Here is a 19,056-nt window from a genome sequence, read left to right as displayed (position 1 = left end):
ACGAGGAAAATAAGGGTGGCGCGTGGGGTTACAGGGCGCGCCATTAGACGCGGCGCGTTACATTTTGCCGGCGTTTAATTTTGGCAGTTTTCGCCTAACGGTCGCTAACAAGCGTCGCGGCACCGCGTAATTAACAGCGCTAATTTTAATTGCCACGCAACAAAGGGCGGATGAACCGGAGAGATATTCCCGTGGGAGCAGCGATGGCGGCGGTGGCGAGCACTCGCCTGATGAACGATAATTTCGGCGGATTCCCTTTCTCCGTCGCGCGTTTCTGCCCTCGCCACCGAGTCTTCGGCTCACCCCTCGAGGTTCTCGCGCTCCACGTGATCGCTCGATTCGATTCCTCTCGCTGCAGTCGTTCCTTAACCGGCGAGATTTAATTGTCTTGGTGCGCGAAGACAGCAGGAAACGCGGCTTCCTGGCGAGGACGGCGCGGCGCGGCGCGTCGTTGCTCGCGTGAGGAGCCACGGAGAGCCGAGTGATTCATCGGGACGGATTCGAGATCTTTTTCTTTCCATTCCCGATGCCGATGACTGGCGCGCAGGAAAGTTCAGGCGGACGGGTAGGGACGAACTTTGATATTTGACGGAGCGGCGTTCAACTTATCGCGCATTCGACGCGTGGTTAAGTTCAAGGAACGTCGAAGCGTCTTCTCGCTTTGCACGTGGAATCGAGAGTAAATATCACGAGCGATTCCTTCGACATCGGTTCGCGGTCTTTGCCGCAGACTCGTTACGAGTCTCCCTATCTCTGACGCGCATCCGTCCGTCGCGGGAAAAGACACGCATCGCGAACGCGTCGAGCGTAACCGCGGTCGGGTCGACGCGTCTCTGATCCCGTGTCGTCGCGACGCGTCGTTTCCATCGGAAAGCGTGGACTTTGATACGGCCAAAGCGCCATAGTCCCGAACTCGTCCATTCTCTTTAACGCGTCGCGTCAATTGTTACCGTTGCTGGCGAGTTTTCCGCGCGATACAGCAGCGGAACGAGTGTTCGGCGGATCGCGTTTTGCATAAATAAACGCGGCGGATTTCGTCGGTCGTCGTTGCCCGCGTTGAATTGCACCGGACGGCCGATCGACGGGGGCAGACAGGTGAGATCGCCGATGAAAATCCCATCAGAACGCCGCTCATGAATAAAAAATTCCTATCGGCCTATCAGGGCATCTGGTTGACCGGACAGGTCGCATTAAGGCTGATATCCAGAAACACTCTGCGAGATTGTTATTCCGCCCCCGTTCCACCCGCTGCTCGCCCCTTGGACGCCCGTGAATTCGCCGGTCCCCGGGCTAAACTACCCCCTTATTGGCGCGGTGATCAACTCGAGGGGTAATTTCGTTCGTTTTTCGCCTGTCATTTCTCCGCCGTTGCCGGCAGGATTCACCGGCAGGCCGACAGAGCGGGTCACGCGATTTATTCGCTCCATATTTATTCCGGATAAACAGGACTCTCTGCTTTTTCCACGGATCGTCGCGCGTCGGCCAAACGGTGCTCGCTATTTTTTATTTTTTTACTTTTTTTTTTTTTAATAATCCCTTTTTTCATCCCGCTTCGTTACGATCGTCAACGTCGCCGCGGCCGCGGCCACCGCCATCGTCGCGAATAAATATCGACGAGCACGGGGGTTTGATTGATCGAGCCGGGCGCCGATCCACGTGGATCCGCGAGGATACAAATGACACCGAGCGAACGTAATCGTATTAAGTCGCGGGCTAAAAGTTCCTCGTCCCCCTGGCCGCCCCGTGTAACCCCGAACCCCGGCAACTTTTTTCTTCATCCGCAGGATTTTAATCTCGTAATGTCAAAGCCGTGCCACGGTATCGAGGATCATTAGTCAAGCTGTCATAGCGATATTAATAGTCCGCGAGTATCGAAGTATGCACTCCATGGAAATGCATTTCATTTATTTCCCGGGCCGGCCGCGCGGTGACATTGTTGAATGACTGCGGCCTCCTTTTTCCCGATTTTTCCCTCCACCCGACGTCCGCCGCCTTTCACGCGACCCTTCGCGATCACGATCCAGACGCCTCTCGATCCTCCCGCGTTCGCCACCTTCCCGATAACCCCCGCCAAGATGCCCGCGCGTGTCGTAACGCTGAGCGGGACGAAAGCCGCGATCGACGAACCCGATTTGCATCGCGATACCATCGCCAAGTTTTGCCGGATTTTCACTTGTTCCCGCTTTTCCTGCTTCCGTCTGCGCGCGTTTTTCCGCGGGATTTTATTGCCGGTATCGCGTGGCGTGTATCGGGAACGATAACGCGTAACACGAGCCAAGTACACTGGATCCAGATACGCATCGACTCCAAATAGAAAGCGATAGATATACAATCCATTACTCGATAATAGAACGGTAAACACGGTGAGTCATGTTCCGCGGCCATTAGCGTTCGCCGGGTAGCAGCGAGCTACCTGAACAAAAATCAGCCCCGGCGTTTATCCAGCTATCGGGCCTCCGGGTACTTTCTAATTTCGCCAGATCGCATCTTGGCCCTCCCTTATCTCATCCGTTGCGGTATCCCGCTTGTCTTCCCGTTATCGCTGCCGAGCTTTCTCGGCTCGTTCCGATAAACAAAGGTGCAATTGTGCCGCGTGGAAAGGCCTCGGAGGAAGCGCGTTTGGATTCTGCGCGGCGGCCATTGCGGCCACAGACTCGAGAGTTTCGGAGAATTCTCGAGGACGATTCGAACGACTGCTCGCTTCGCGTTAAGTTATTTCCCCCGTCTTACCGTTCGACTTCCGATGGCGCCTGCCAACAGCAGCGTCGGGACACGTAGAGACACGATGAGACACGATGAGACACAACGAGGCACTACGTCCGACCGCGGCAAAGAATAACACGCAACTGAGGCAGAAAAACATGGACGAAAATAAGCCACGAACTTGACCCTCTATGTTTACGTCGTCCCTATCTACGAACCATGGCCATCGCCCGTGATACTCGCGTTTGGATCGATTTTCTTACGAGTCTCGCGCGATATCGTAGGGGAAGGTGCTAAACAGCGTCGATCCTTTCACCGTTCAGGTGCAAACCGATTAATCCCAGGGGTTACCCGAACCGCCTCCTGCATTACTGCGGGCATACGTGGACGTGTCAGGCTCCGCTGAGCAAGTCTCTGGCTCGCGATAAATTACTCCGATATCGTGTCATAAACTCGCGACGCGTGAATAAAATCGGCCGTGTCTAATGGGGAAAACTGGCAATTTTTACCCCGGCCCCGGGACCCCGTGTTCGAACGTTAAACGCTGCGCGTTCGACTCGAAATCTCCGCGGTGTTTACAAGCAAGGTAACCAAGCAGCCGACTCGCAGCTCGTTGCCAGTCGAAACACGCGTCTCGTCTCGTACACGGAATAATTAGCAGCCGCGTGTAAGGTGTGCGTCGGGTCTAACAAGGTTAGCTAATCTGGCCTGCGGGGGCCCAGCGTGGAAGGTGGACGCCCCTGGATCCTTCCGTCGTTTCTTCACCGGAGAGACCAACGGTCGAGTGACTCATCGAGGCCTTGCTGGTGGCTACGGCGATGACGATGGTGGTTACCAGCCCCTTCCAGAGCCACCCCGTTAACGGTGCATCGGCGCTCCTCCACGTGCACGTCTCTTAGTCATCGCCCTTTTTTTCCTTTCCTCCCCGCTTCTTCGTCTTGCCACCTCTGTGTACGCGCACCTCTTGCCACCATTCCCATCTACAGTTGCCCCTCTCGCGTCGCGACGCCGCGCGTCCGCCGGGTGTCGTCGCGGAGCTGCGCGTCGCCGCTGATACGACGCACGTGTTAAATAGTCGAGCCGACGTTGTCTAGGTCAACCGCGCGAATTCGCTACCGATCACGGACACGTGAGTCATCCTTGCGACCGATCCTGCGCTCCCGGGGCTGGCATTCGGACCGCGGAATGCGGATTAATCGCGGGGGTCGATGAACGTGCGTTCGAGTCGGTGCACATTGTCCGCGGCCTGCTGCTCGAATTGCACCTTACGGTTTAATAGCCTGCTCGTGGTTATTCGATGGAGGACGTTGATCGTTGCTTCGCTTTGCGCCAGGCCTTTTTCGCGAGTGCTGCGGATATGGCCTGGTCCGGGTCGAGTCGTCTCGCGTTGAATATTTAAACGGTGTCGTCTTCCGTTCTGGACCCGTGCGCCGGAGGTCGATGATTTCCTGACCTTGTCCATGCCTTCGTTTCCCTTTTCTCTCTCTCCACTGCCTCGCGCTTTCTAATTCCATATTTCGGAGTCGGCGAAACCCGCGCGTCTGCCTGGAAGAGCAGCCGAGGCTTCTCGGAACGAGGTGGCTCGGTGGCTCGTCCGCGATCGACGCGAGGAGCGATCGAAGAAGCGGTTACGTAAGAGCCGAAACGATCGCGAGCGGCATTCCGTCTTGCGGGTAGCCATGACGGAGTGGCAAAAAGGTGGACGGCTCGTCGGCTGAAATTCCGAGAGCTGGTTCCCCAAATAACGCGCCGTAAAATACAGCGGCGACGATAAAGTTGCCGCGCGTAGAACGAGGAGAACGGTATCGCTAATTGGTTAATCGTGTTCATCGGTGCACGGGGCCCCCGCGGAAAGCCAAAGCCAGTGGCGAGGATAAAATTTTTTTGCCCCGATAGCCGTTGCCCGGGAGTACTCCGCAGCGAGTAGTAAACTAACCGAAAGTACCTTTCCGCGAAACACGCCTGCACTCCGCGCCGGGCCGCGGGCAAATTAATATCTTTTCGCGACAGTAGCGTGCACCGATTCAAATCGCCCTCCCTCTCGTCCGTTAGATTTATCGCTCGTCCGTCCATTCGAAAATATCAAATATTTCTCCGCCATTCCCGAATAAAACGTCCCGTTTATCAACGTACGGGACGTCAGTGCGCGTCGAAAATGCCAATCCTGCTTTTAACGTTACTCCCATCGACGACGATATTTTCGTCGAATCGAATCGACTCTACGATCCGCGAGAGCGTAGCGGTATCGTAAGAATTTCGTCGATACTCGAAAGGAAAAAATTCCGTGTGTCAGATTCCGCCCCCGCGGCCCCGTTTCGCGAAATTACGAAACCGAGGGACTGGGACAACGCGTGGAGCTGCCGCCGCGAGAATTACCACAGTGTCTTCTGACGTCGGTGGAGCAAGGTATGATTCACTATCCAATCCTTCCTGTTCGTCGCCACTTACCTGCCCCCGGTCCCTCGCGCGTCTCCGCCCGGCGGTTTTCAGTGCCGACGCACAAGAGGGCCTACTAGAGGAGAGAGACCGGCCGTTCGTTTGGCGAAAGCACGCTCTCCAGCCTCTTAAACAAAATGGGGACCGTTGCACAATCAGACGTTGCTCCCTCGAGGAGGCATGACGGAACAGCCGAATCGTGACGCATAAGCGGATCGACCGGAGGCGCAGGTGACACAATTCCACGACGATTCGCTGGTCGGTCCACGGACGAAAAATCGCAGCTCTCTCGGCCATCGTGGGGTCTTTGACATCGAGTCGCGATCGATTTCGAAAATTTCGACAATGGTCATCCGGTAGTTGGAATTTAGGGCTATTTCTCAGGCGCAATTAGCATTGCGAAACGGCGATAGGAATATGCGCGATTCCCGTGATCGAGACGATCTTCGAGCACTGCGAGTCTATTAATAGAAACAGTGGCAGACGATTCGTCGGTACTGATTCAGAGGTTTATCTAAGTGCGGGCGATAAGGAGCATCGATGAAATTATCTTCCATGCCCGTATTACATCGGCCTGTGGTCGATATAGGTCGCGTTCCAGTTATCGCGCTTTCCCATTTTTCTTTTTTTTCACGCATTCTCCCGTTCCATCTTCCAAAGACTATCTCATCGAACCTGTTTACACTGGCTATTTATATCGCGGCGCGTAAACGCGGCGTTATCAGTCGTCGACACACGAGTCGGTTTACGAATCGGGAAGGCGAGTTTAACGGGACCGCGTTAAATATTTATACACCTCGCGATCGAGGTTATCGAGTGTGCGCGACACACGCGCCGTTCGATTCGTAACCCCTCCGTTGCTGGGATCCGATCGAGCGACCCGTGGATCGCGGACACCGTGCAACATCACCGTCCGCGAACCTCCATGCGAGTTTCCAATCGATGCGTTCGAGGAATGGAATAAAAAGGAAACCCGGAAAACGAGGGAAAGAAAGTGAAATAAGAAGCGTAACCCCTCGATTAACCCTTGCCCTACGATTCAAGTGCCGGTGGCGAGTGTCAATCCAAGTTTCCCAACAAATGCACAGGTGTCACGGATCATTTTATCCGTCGCTTTAAATTATGTTTAGAAAAGTGGAAAAATTGCAAGGATGTAAAATATCGCAGATGTTACTCACCAAACTCTCGTTCGAAAGCTGTCAAAGTTCGGATGGGGTGTGGCACGATGAACGGCAAAATCGGTCACGAGTCGAGCCATGTTGCGCTCACGCGACGAAGAATAACGCGTATCTGAAACAGAAAGACAACGAAAATTTACCACGCTTCGTGTTTGGCTGAACTTCGTTACCACGAGTCTCGCGCGATATCGTAGGCGAAGGGGTGAACCCTTCACCATCTGGACTGACGAGAAATTTGCGATCGGCGTGGATCGAATTAAAATAACGGGCGTTGCTCGCGAGTCTGGTTTTCCATCGGACCGCCGATGTCAGCGGTCCATTCTCGCTCGTAGGAGAATAAATATATTTGTATAAAGGGTGAACCGGTAGGAGAGGAGGAAAGGGGCAGAAGAGAACGTCGTGCCGGGTCGTCGTTGTACTTTCATGAAAATAATGTCCCCGTCGAGCTTGTTTGCCCGCGATAAGGTTTCCTCGTGTGTCTTGTATCGCGGTCGCCGGTGTGTCCCGCGGGCCTCGCCACTCGAATTCCCCGGTACACATTTTTTTCCCGCTCGAACAGGGCCCCGAAACAACGAGATAACGAGTGCACGCAGCCCTGCAGGCGGCCGCGGTCCGCTCCTGCTTTCGGTTTCGCGTCCGTATCTCTCGCAAATCCCAGCGGGGGCGGCGGTCGGGGCCGGCGGGGGACGGGGCAGAAGGAACGAAAAAGAAAAAAAGAGGAAAGACAGAAAAAACGAAAGAGGGAGGGGAAAAAAAAGGAAAATAAAGGACGGGGGAGCCGGGTAGCTCTCTAATTATTCATCATCGTGTCCAAGCGGGAGAAACAAAAATGGCCGCGCCTCGTTTCCTCCCTCCGCTAATACTTTCATCCAAAGAGGATTCTACGAGGCTGTCTCGCTCGCGCTCCGGCCACCGGCCTGGATTAACGAGCACTTTATTTGCCCGTCGACTCTTTTTTCCGCTTCGAAACGCGTCGACCGCGCTTCGTGCCTCGCGGACACCCGGCCGGATTATCAATTTTCTTCGCTCGATGGTCCGCGCGAGACCCACGGAACGGGCAGAAACGAATCGATGCACGCGTTCCGCGTTCGATCGTCAATCGACGACCGGCGAATCCCGCTCGAGATTTCTGGCTCTTCTAATACCCATAAACTTCTGCGTTCGTTTATCGTGGCATTGAAGACCTGCACCGATAAGTACCGTCAATATTTGCGCGATACGACAGAAGAAGGTACCTATTACGATAAGAAACTAATCTCGCGGTGACTGCCGATCGGAGACGGCGGAGAAATAACTCTCGCGAGATGCGCGCACGCTGCGCTGCGCGTGGAACCGCGTGGTCGACCAGGCTGACGGGGTTCGAAGACGAAGAGAACGCACGCGAAAAGGGGGAAAGCAGGGAATCACCGTAAGACCTCGAACCCGTAATTTCGGAGGGTGCCACTTGTACGTTTGGCGGGCAGAGAGGAAGGGGACCGGGCAGAGGGGCACGGTAAACGATTCCACGGCGTGCATTTATACCTGGCGTCTCCCTCGTTGCAATTCGGGGTCAAGGAACGTCTTTTGCTGGCCCCTCGGAGCGAAGGGTGTCGAGGAAGGGTTTGGTTGTTGCGGGTGCTTCGCGGAGTTAGAATAATTCATCATTACTTTTTGGCTTCCCGTAATAATCCGCGCAACGCCCACCGATTATGCGCGCGTTGACCATGCCTCTGGGCGATTTCCCATACGGCAACACCATAGGGCTCGATCTCTCGTCCTTTTCCCCCTGCTCGATCGTTTCTCCGTCTTCCACTATCCGGAGGACAAGAAATTCAGCCTCGTCCTCTCTTTCGTCCGTGGCCCTCTTCTCTCGCGTTTATTAAAATGCACACCGTACGGAGGCGCAGCCAGGCGGACCCTGTTCCTGGTGGCTCCCATAACGAAATTACTGTGATTAGCCGTCCACCCTCCCACGCTAACCACCGTTCTAACTTGCCCTAATTCTACCCCCGCGACGCTCCGCTTCTCTCCCTTGTTTTCCTTTTGATCGCGATGCACCAAGGTTACCGGGAACGCCACCGTCTCGCTTCGCGTCCTCTCGAGGACATCCAGCCCCCCCGATGGCCTAATTCTTCCTCTCGGGTGTATTTAATCGGGCATTTCTCTGGGTCTGGTCATCGGGTGTCTTCGATCTCACGCTCGAAAAATGCCACCCGTTCGGGGATCCGTGAAACCCGATGTCTCCGAGCGATTTCGGACAAACGAGTCTCGCGAAGAGGAGACGGCACGAGAGGAACGACGCGAGGAATTTCGAGCGCGAAGAGATAAGAGAGAGATAACATTTGCATGTGGAAATTGCACGGAGATGAAATCACCCTGTGTCGCTACACTCCCGTCGACTTACGCCCCGGCGTCGTTTCGTTCGAGCGATGAAAAATCAACTTGGAAACCATCGACGAACAGCCTCTTCCCGAATTCATTAATCATCCCGAAAGACGAGTAGCCACGAGTTCACGGGGAGAAGCAACGACCACGGGGTCGTTTCTAGTCTCGTCTCTCGTTTCTCTCCGCTCTATCCGTACCATTTTTCCACGAAACGCCGTCACCTGTCACGATTCCTCTGGACGATCGACCACGAACGGCGATCGAAGGCACACGGCGAGCAGTGGAGACGTTGGTGGGCAGCAGGCACGACTTTTCCCGTCTTGGAAAAGAAATAAGGAGCCTGGAAGCGAGCGTGGTTCGTGGTAAGGGGCCCGAAAGTCCCAGAAAACCTCGACGAATTCCAGGAAGCCGGGTCCCCTCCGGTGCAGAGGGTGGGGAGGAGCCTTTTTGTCCACCTTCACGAGGAGATCCCATAAAGATAGGGGCTACGGCGCGGAGAGGGACCAGTTTTCGGGGCCCCATGCCATTTATTACGTGACGCGGCGCGGATCTTTTCACGGCCGGATCCTACGAAAACGAAGGGAGAAAAGGCAAGGCCAGATGTGAAACCGCCAGCTCCAGACGATCCTTCAGCTTTTACCGCCACCAAATCCACTTCGAGTGTCCTTCTCCTTCTTCTTCCTCTGCAAGGGGACACTGCGCTCTCCCGTTTCCCTCTGGTCAACTCTCCGCTCCTCGGGTCACGTTTACACAAGTGCGTTCATCCCCCGACTGGTCGCGTGAACCGGCTCGAGGGTGGAGCAAAGAGACGAGAAAAAAATCGAAAGCGTGTAAAGCCTCGAAGGCTGGTCTGCTCGTTGACTGATGCCCCTAGCCGGGTTATTCCTCCGCTAACGAGTTGCCGGGACATTCGTCCCGCGTTCTTACCGACGACAAGGGTGCGGACGTGATTTCTCGATAGGTCACGCGATCTATTTTCCTCGACGACCAAGCTGTGTTCGCGACGTTCCTCGAGACCAAGCTGATCGACCATCCCCCCATCGGTGATCCGACCCGTCGTCCCCGTGGGCAGAAATTCGCACCGTTATCCGCGGATTAGCATTTACTTTCGAGAGAAGCGATCCGCCATTTTCCTCCTGCTCGATTTTCCTGGCCGTGAGTACTCAAGGCTGAACGCGGCGGATCGTCGTTCGCGAGTCAAGGTTGCGGACATGGCTGAGGATCGACTGTTACGAAAATGACGCGCGATTACGGGGGAGATAAGCGCGGATTACTAACCGGAGAACTATTCGACGATTTCGTAAACGACGCAACCCAAGTGGCGTTGCACATCGGTTGCTGCTGCGGAAGCGTGGAAAAATTCTCGGGTGTTAACCTCGGTAGTTCATCCCGCGGAACGCGAGCCCCGTTCGATATTTATCTCGCCTCGCGATACCCTGCCGACTATTTCACGCCGGGGAATGCAGCGAAGAAACACGGGGTAACGTTAATGCCGATGTAACAGGCTCGGTAACGGGAAATAAAGCGGATGATCCTGAATTTCAAGCGATCGACGCGGGAAATATTACTACGGTATCCAGAGTAAACACATCGCGTTTGGAAAAAGAAAATGGCCGCGTATCGGAGCGCTTTTGTTGGAGAAAAAATGAGAAACTCGGGTGAAACGAGAGCAACGAGCAGGGGACAGGTAAGAAGCGTGGAAGCAGGGGAATCCGAGCCAGATGGACCTGCCCGGGACCTGTTCCGACTTGCAGGTGCATTCGTCCGATCCGGGACCAGGCTTGTGGAAGAAAATAATGCACGGGTCGACCGAGAAAAAGGACAAAAGGGAAGTGTGGGCGCGTCTTTTGCGCCGTTGGAAATCGCTCGTTCCTCGTGGCACCGTCTCCACGCCTGGACGGTCCATCCGGAGCGGATCGAGCGTCGTCCTCCGTGTCGCCTATTCGTCTCTGGGAAACCTCTGATTCCCCGACGTCTTCCTTCGGTCCCTGCCCCGATAGAATCGTTCGAGTGCTCGGATAAATACGTCAGAGTGGAAGTTTCGAGCTGAATTATTTATGAAAGCAGAGGCGGTTAAATTTAATCACGGTTACGTAGCCGTAAACACTGGCGCGAGTTTTGCGCCGTTTAGAGAGCGCGCTGGATAAAAAGTACAATTTCGAAACCGGGCCCCGGCGCGGAGCTGGAGCCAGGGAAAATAAGAAGAGGCGAGCTGCTGAGCACGGAGACGCCGCCGATGCCCAATAAGAATATTAAGGCCCGCCTTAAAGAGGTGGAAAAAAAGGAAAAAGTGCTCTCACCGTCTCCGTCTGGTGTCCGTCTGCCTGGCGACTGTCTGGCTCTCTATGCCTGTCCGGCCTGCGAGTCGCGCCGCTGTCGCAGCGATTTATGGATCTCTCTGCCCGCGACTTTTTCCACGCGATCGACGAGGATCATAGAATCGAGGCTGCTCCGTTCGTTGCGTCATTTTTCACTTGCTCGCTTTTAACACGGAGCTACTTTCATTTTTTAGCGCAGTTCCGCGGCACCGCCGATTCTCCGAATCGTTAATTGCTTTTGGTGGACGAGGCTCCTTTCGATCACATTAGTCAAGAGTTCTTTGAATCCTCGATTACGCGGGGTACGGGAAAAAATTTCTTCGAATAGACGCGACGAATTCGGATTTTAATTATTGCGGTTAAACGCATCGGTAGACAGGGAGGTGAAATAACGCCCTATGCAAATTAGCGTCACTCGGCGGCAGATAAGGGGGAATTATGTTCAGGTTCGTCTGCTCGGGTGAAATCTCTAATAAAATTTAAGTAAATTAGTAAGCCATTAGTTTTACTGCCTACTTCGTTTTATTCCCCTTCCTGGAAGCCCCGAAAAGGCTAGGTAATAAATTACGACGCAGCGCCAGTCACCGATGCGTTCACTCCACATGACGATGTTCCCTCGCTGTATTCCTCAAACGCGAGATAAGCTATTACAGCTATCTCGAAGGGCATGAACGGAGAACAACGTCACGGAACGGGATACATCAGCGCGAAGAAGAATGTATGAATTCGCGTTCGGATTGAACGTTTAGCTAGGTCCACGAGCCACTCCCGATGGCGGCGAGGGATTTAAATCATAGGGGGTAGCCGTTAAAAAGGATCGAGGCCGGCGTGGCGCGCAAGAGCACCATAATACGGCGAAATTTCTCATGCCCGTTACAATAGATCGCACGCGTTACGGCGATGCCCATAACCTTTGATAAACGACTGAATTCTCTTGGCTTCCAGTTAAGCCGAGTGTCCGTCACTTCGCCCGCCCTTCCGTTCCCTCCGTTTCCGGTCGAGGACGGATCGCGGAAAAGGACCTCGCTATCGCGTCTATCGCGGCCGATTCCAGCGACGTATCCTGCATGAAAAATCGTCATCTCGTTTCCTCGCCAACGTCCCGATTAATCGAGATCCCAGCACGGTGCGCGAAGACGCCGACAGAGCAGATCGCGCGGCGATTAGAAACCGCCTTATTGCGAGATTATTCGGCGAGGCTGTCGCTTCCGGCCCGTTTCGTCGAAACGCGCTTGTTAAGCAAACAAAAACCACTTCGTCCCGGGGTCGTAGCACTTCCCAGAGGATTTTCTCGACCAGAAACTGACGGCCGTTTCCGCGGACAGAGAGACGCTACGCCGGTGTTGGCCATGGGCGAACCTTGGGGTTAAGGAACTCGTCAGATAAACTTGCCATCGGGAATTTTGCGACGGTTTATCGCTTAAAAAATTTCGGGAATAAATTTTAGGAAATTTTGCTATTTATTTTATTCTTTCGCCATGCGTGGTTTGGGACGCGAAAAGCGACGAAAAGCTCGGTAGCGAAAAGCGCGAAAGGAGAAAGTTGCGTGGACGAAGCGTGGAAACTCGTGTCGTGCTCGATAAGGTATCAACGAGCACGTTGCACAAAGGATCGAGCGATTATCGCTGTTGCGATGGTCGAAGGTCGATGCACGCGAATTTCGTGGCCGATCGCGTGACCAAGCGTGGCCGAGGAAGAGAGGCATGGTAACGAGATTATGCGATGCGCGTAAGTGCGGTAAGAGTTGGTTGCGTTCCAGTTTCTATACACACGGTTCGTCGTTTCGTTTCCTCGGAGCGAGACGGTGAGTCATCGGGTTCGTTTCCTGCTGTTGGAAGGTCCGTCACAGTGCGTTCGAGTTAACTCGACGGGATCGCGCGACGGGGGAGGGTTGGGAGGGCGGAAGGAAGGGTCCCTCGGGTTGGGACCCGTGTTTCTGGGCCTTAAAAAACCGCCTGGGATTGGACGGTTGCTAGGCACGAACCTGTTCTTTCGAAAAATCACGTGATTCATCTCGCTTCTGACTAACCTGCCTGATATTTCGCTGAATCCCTTCGATGGCTTTCGCCTTGATGAGTCAATGGTCGCAAACACCCGGCCGCTCTGTGTACGCGCAAACAATGCGACCTGGTGAGACTACCTGCACTCGCGGTCGACGTCCACGCGTCGCGTGGACCGTGATATTTAGATAGGTCGTCACCTGTGTTTGATCCGCGATATCGGATGGGAAGGATAAACGAATTGGCAGCGAGATAAGCCGCGTTACGTAAGCACCTCGATGCTACCTTGCCCGTTTCTCTTATGTCGGTCAGTAAAATCGCAAGCGTCATTCGTCCCCGAAAATTCGGCAACCCGAGTCTCGAACCGTGAAAGTCTTCCGTGAAAGGTAAACAATCGGTGAAAATCGTGGTACCTGTAATTCATCCCGCGAGAAAACACCGACGTAACGCGGTCACGGGGCTGGTGTGATCCAGATGAAACGGGTGGCGTATCAGGCGAGCGGAAAAAATGCCCGTATCGACTAATTGCGTGTGGAAAATTCCACGGCAATGCCATCACCCCCCGGTGATCGCAAATTTTTACACGCTAGATAGCAAGCGGCGCGCGCCGCCGGTGATCGAGAGATTCTGTTTGGTTTCTTGCTGAAGATCGCACGAGTCATCGGCCTGGTATCTGCCAATGGTGGCGGAGGCGGCGAGCAGGTTACACCGGGATTGGCCAAGCAAAATGTAGCGAGACTCGGAGAAGCGGGCTCCGATTGGTGGAAAACAAGCGGAGCCACGTGTCCCGGACCCCTCCGTCACGGCCGATAAATCTCGTCGACATTAAGCTAGCCACCGACGCGACGAACAATTTGAAAATTAGTCTTCGAGTGAGTGCTTTCCTTAAATCATCGTGCACCACAGATTAATTCGACCGGACCTGTTGATAGTCTCCACTGTGCAGCTGCGTTGTCGAGATAATCCCACTGCCCTACCCTTTCGAACGAATCTCTTCTTGCACGGTGAGTAAGTACACGCATCGTAATTGTCTCGCCTTATCGATCGCGAGTGATAAATTTCCGCCTTTCACGTGCATACGTGATAACCGACATGCATCCACGATGATTAAACGAATCGCTGATCCTTCTCGCGAGTCGAGTCCCTCGCGTAATTGGAATTTCCTACGCAGTTTAAATTGCGCCAAGGGAGAGTACCTCGCGACCAAACGGAGTCTTACGTGTCCTTTGTCCTCGTGGAAACGCGGGTCGCTCGAAAACACGCTATCGCTGCAAAACAATAAACACGTACTGCGAACTCGTCAAGGCGAGGCCTCGCGTTAGCGGTCGGACGATAGCCACGACCCAAGGACACCTAGCGAAATTCCGTCGAAATAACACCGCACGATCGTCAAGCTGAGACACGCTAGTTCGCGTTTCTTCCCTAGCTAAGGTCGAGACGAAGAAAGCCGTTATCCTACGCGAAGGCTGACCCATCCCGAGGGGAAAACGCTTGACGCGATTTTATCGACGTCGTTGCAACGTTACGCGATCGGCGAATGCAAGTCTGCGGGGCCGTATCTGAAACAGATACCGTTTTATTAGCCTGTAAGCGCAGGTTCCCGGCTACCGAGGTTATCGTTAGAGGCCAGCGTGTCCCACGATTAGCCCAGCTGATGATACTCTTTTTGTTTTGCCTAAACGAACTATATTCCTGTCTATCGGACCTTGATGATACCCCACGTCGACTGGTTATCTACGATTTCCGCGCGTCTACCTGCATATTACGCCCTCGCAGCTGGGAATGCATGTCCATGCACCTGCGAGCTCGCCGGGCTTACTCACTTGCCGAGCATTCGTCCGCTCTCATCTCGACTACCTCTGCCTTTCTTCTCTTTCGCACCATTTTCCCCTCTAACCTCCCATCTTTTTTCCCTTTTTCTCCCTTTTTCTCCCCTCTTTACCTGTTCCCTCTTCAAATAGTGGGGATGTTCCTAGCGTCACAGCTGCGATCCAACTCTCCGACCACGACCCAACAACCAAAGCCGAAGGTGACGAAATTCGGAAGCTTCGAAATGGTCGGACGCTACGCGCGACCTTGAGCCGCGCCAATGCTACGGTTCACGGTAGCGTAATTCGCCGAATCCGACCTGGATTCCGATCACGATGACCGCGTCGCGTCCTGAATTTTTACCCACCTTTTCCCTGCCCGTCCAAGTTTCCGAGAAGATATCGGGTTCGAGCTGAGCGATACGCAAAATAGTTATTTCGATTCGGTTACCGATATCTCGTTCGACCAAGGTTATTATCATTTCCATTTCTGTTAAAAATATGAAATGACACTCGCGAGTGTTTACCTTTTTGTTATTTCTCTTATCACCCGTGCAATATCTCTGTAACGAGTACACAGTGGATGCCCCACTTCAAGTGCGACGTTTAAAAAATCCTCATTTAAAAAATTTTTAACGCTCGATATTTCCGAAACCGATTTTTAACGAATCAATGGATACCATTTTTAACAAATCGATATCTCGGTTTCTCATCGGTGAAAGAAAAAATTACGCTCTCTAATCAGCGCAATGTTGAACGTTATCAGGAAGTGTAAGGAAAGCCGGTATCGATAGCGTGATACGCGGTCACGCCACTGACCAGCCGCAATTTTAAACGGATCATGGCGTGTTTACGAGGATCCCGATTGGTTCCGCGGCGCGTGGCGAAAAGAACCGGTACCCACGGTGGATCGGTTGGCGATGAAAACGGAATTTTGCGGGCAAAAGCACGATCGCCTGGCAACTACGTCTAAGTCTTCCGAGGATCAGGATGACGACAACATGGTTAGATGTTTTGTCGCCACTGTCGCACGGAAAGCGACAGACACGCTGACTTTGCGGTTGCCACGGACCTCTGCGGCCGTCTCGTTATCGCATCCGCAAACACCCTCGCGATGCTGCGTTTCCGTTCTTCGATTTACGAATATCGCGCATAGAGTAGCAGTTGTCACGGCCTCCGCAATTACCACTGATATAATTGCGTGTCCGGAAGGAACACGGACGAATATTTTCGTCCCGATTACGCAACTGTCCACATCGCGTTTCGTCCTAAATCTATTAACCCGTTTATTAACCCCTTGCCTTACCGTTTCACTTCCAATGGCGCATGCCACGATCGACAGCAACGACGGACACGTTGAGACGCGTTGAGACACGTGGTGCCATTTCGTGCGAACTCGGCGAAGAATAACACGTAATTGAGACAGGAAAACATCGTCGAAAATTAACCACAAGCCTGACCAGTGATGTTTACGTTCGGACCTATCTACGACCCAAGGCTCTCCCAACCCGTGTTGTAGGCGAAGGGAATAGAGAAACGGGGATCCCCGGATAAAAGGGAACGTTGTATCATCGGTGATTTCTAAAAGATTTGTAATTTAACACATTGCGTACGGCGCTCCCAAAGACCGCGCATTTTTGAACTGCTTGGCAAACAATACGTTGCATATATGCACATTTTTAATTTAAAATTGGTAATATATTCACATAAAGTATTCTTAGATCTTACTTTATACATCGATTTATTATATAAAATTTTATACATTTTATCCAATATTTATCTCACAAACTTGAATAATGCTTTAGAGTGCGACATCTGGTAAAACATACTGCTTTGTGCAATGTTGTTTGACACCAGATTGAAAATGTAAATGATTTTTAAAAAACTATTTCCGTACAAATTTGCACATGTATTTCGAAATAACAAAATGTACAACAATAAAACACTTTATAAAGTGCGGTAAACGATCCTCACAGAGCTACCGATGTACTGGCTATACTGACTGATTGTTTTTACATTCTTGGAATGTCAACATTCAGTTATTTTGCTTCTCATTTGTCACAAGAACGTGCAAGACTTCATTACCCTGGTAACGTAACAAAAACATTTGTCTCTGGTTGCCTAAGTCACAGATTCAATGGAGAAAAGCTGAAAACGAGATATCTCGTGACCCGTACGCAATGTGTTAATTTAATAGTAGATAGATATAGTAATGAGCAAGGCGATAAAAATAAATGTATCTCATATTCCAGTGCAGAGAAAGATGTGTTAAACTGTGATCGTCCGATTGTACGAGCTTATCAGAGACCATAACGTAACGATAAACCCGATTAAAGCGACGTGAAATTTTTCGAGCCGAACCGAATCCGACGCGTCTTCGGATAAGATGACAGAAGAATCGCGAACAATTTTCCGCTTTTCGAATTTTCCATTTGAACTCGGGGACAAAGAGCAGCGACCACGGTTGCGCAACGCTATCGCTATCGTAATCGAGCGTCTCCGATCGCTCGAACTTGTCGAGAAAATCGTTCTGAAAGTTGAAAAGTCCGCGAGGGAACGATTTCCACCGGCATCGAGGTGTTCTCTTATCTCAGAAATCCCATCGCGTTACGTGTGCCCGCGTGCACGTGTCCCTGTGCTTTCGTGACTGACGCGGTTGCACTTCTCGGAACGCGGAGTTCTTTCACTCGGTTTGCCTCGGTACCACGCGTTTTGCCGCGTCCACGCTTTCGGAATTACAAAATTGCCGATATTAGTCGTGCCCTCGCACCTGCGCGGCTTGTCTACGAGATCGCTCGTCGCCATGATCGATCCGATTCGCCCGAGGTTCGAGACTCTCTCGCTATATTTCCATCGCTGTTATCAGCGATAAGAGACACGCACTTTAAGGAACGCTTCGCTCCTTTGCTCGAGATATCGGCACGGATCGGTATTTGCGCGAGACACTCGACGTTTAGGCCGGGTCACGAATTCGACGAAGAAAAAGCGACGACGAGACGTCCATGAGACAAGAGATTCGTCCACGTATGAAGAATAATTCACGGCCGCAGTTTTCCGGCTATTGTTAGTCGCGCTGCGTATTTTTTCCTCTTTTTCCATTTCTGCCCTCGGCTACCAACTTTGTCGCGATACGCCGTCGTAAGGTCGTTAACGCTGTTTTAATAATTCCTCGCCGGTCGGACGGGCCGACATTTGCACAGAACAAGTAATAAATCTGGTTCGATGAACCGGCGGAAAAGGGTGAATGCACCCAGTGACCCGATAAAAAATGATAAGAAATGCAATTCGTAACATCAACATGATAAGTTGAGTCACCTTTCGGATGTGACTCCCAACCGAACCGCTTTTCGTTCCCTCGTTTCGTCGCTTCGTGGCTTCACGCGCGAAAACTGCTTTATCGGTGGACTTCGGTGCGTAGCGTTGTACGGAAAACGAGTAATTAAAAGGTACGTACCGAGAATGATTCTCACTTCTCCAAGCGAGAAAGAATTCCTTATGCTAAAGCGACAAACTTGCGTCAGATCTGTGACACTCTGGAAAAATCAGTTGAGAAAACACCGACGTAACGCGGTCACGGGGCTGGTGTGATCCAGATGAAACGGGTGGCGTATCAGGCGAGCGGAAAAAATGCCCGTATCGACTAATTGCGTGTGGAAAATTCCACGGCAATGCCATCACCCCCCGGTGATCGCAAATTTTTACACGCTAGATAGCAAGCGGCGCGCGCCGCCGGTGATCGAGAGATTCTGTTTGGTTTCTTGCTGAAGATCGCACGAGTCATCGGCCTGGTATCTGCCAATGGTGGCGGAGGCGGCGAGCAGGTTACACCGGGATTGGCCAAGCAAAATGTAGCGAGACTCGGAGAAGCGGGCTCCGATTGGTGGAAAACAAGCGGAGCCACGTGTCCCGGACCCCTCCGTCACGGCCGATAAATCTCGTCGACATTAAGCTAGCCACCGACGCGACGAACAATTTGAAAATTAGTCTTCGAGTGAGTGCTTTCCTTAAATCATCGTGCACCACAGATTAATTCGACCGGACCTGTTGATAGTCTCCACTGTGCAGCTGCGTTGTCGAGATAATCCCACTGCCCTACCCTTTCGAACGAATCTCTTCTTGCACGGTGAGTAAGTACACGCATCGTAATTGTCTCGCCTTATCGATCGCGAGTGATAAATTTCCGCCTTTCACGTGCATACGTGATAACCGACATGCATCCACGATGATTAAACGAATCGCTGATCCTTCT

This window comes from Eufriesea mexicana, unplaced genomic scaffold, assembly GCF_001483705.2.
Source record: "Eufriesea mexicana isolate 0111107269 unplaced genomic scaffold, ASM148370v2 scaffold21310, whole genome shotgun sequence".
Taxonomy (NCBI): Eukaryota; Metazoa; Arthropoda; class Insecta; order Hymenoptera; family Apidae; genus Eufriesea; species Eufriesea mexicana.
Note: the sequence above shows the minus strand (reverse complement) of the source record.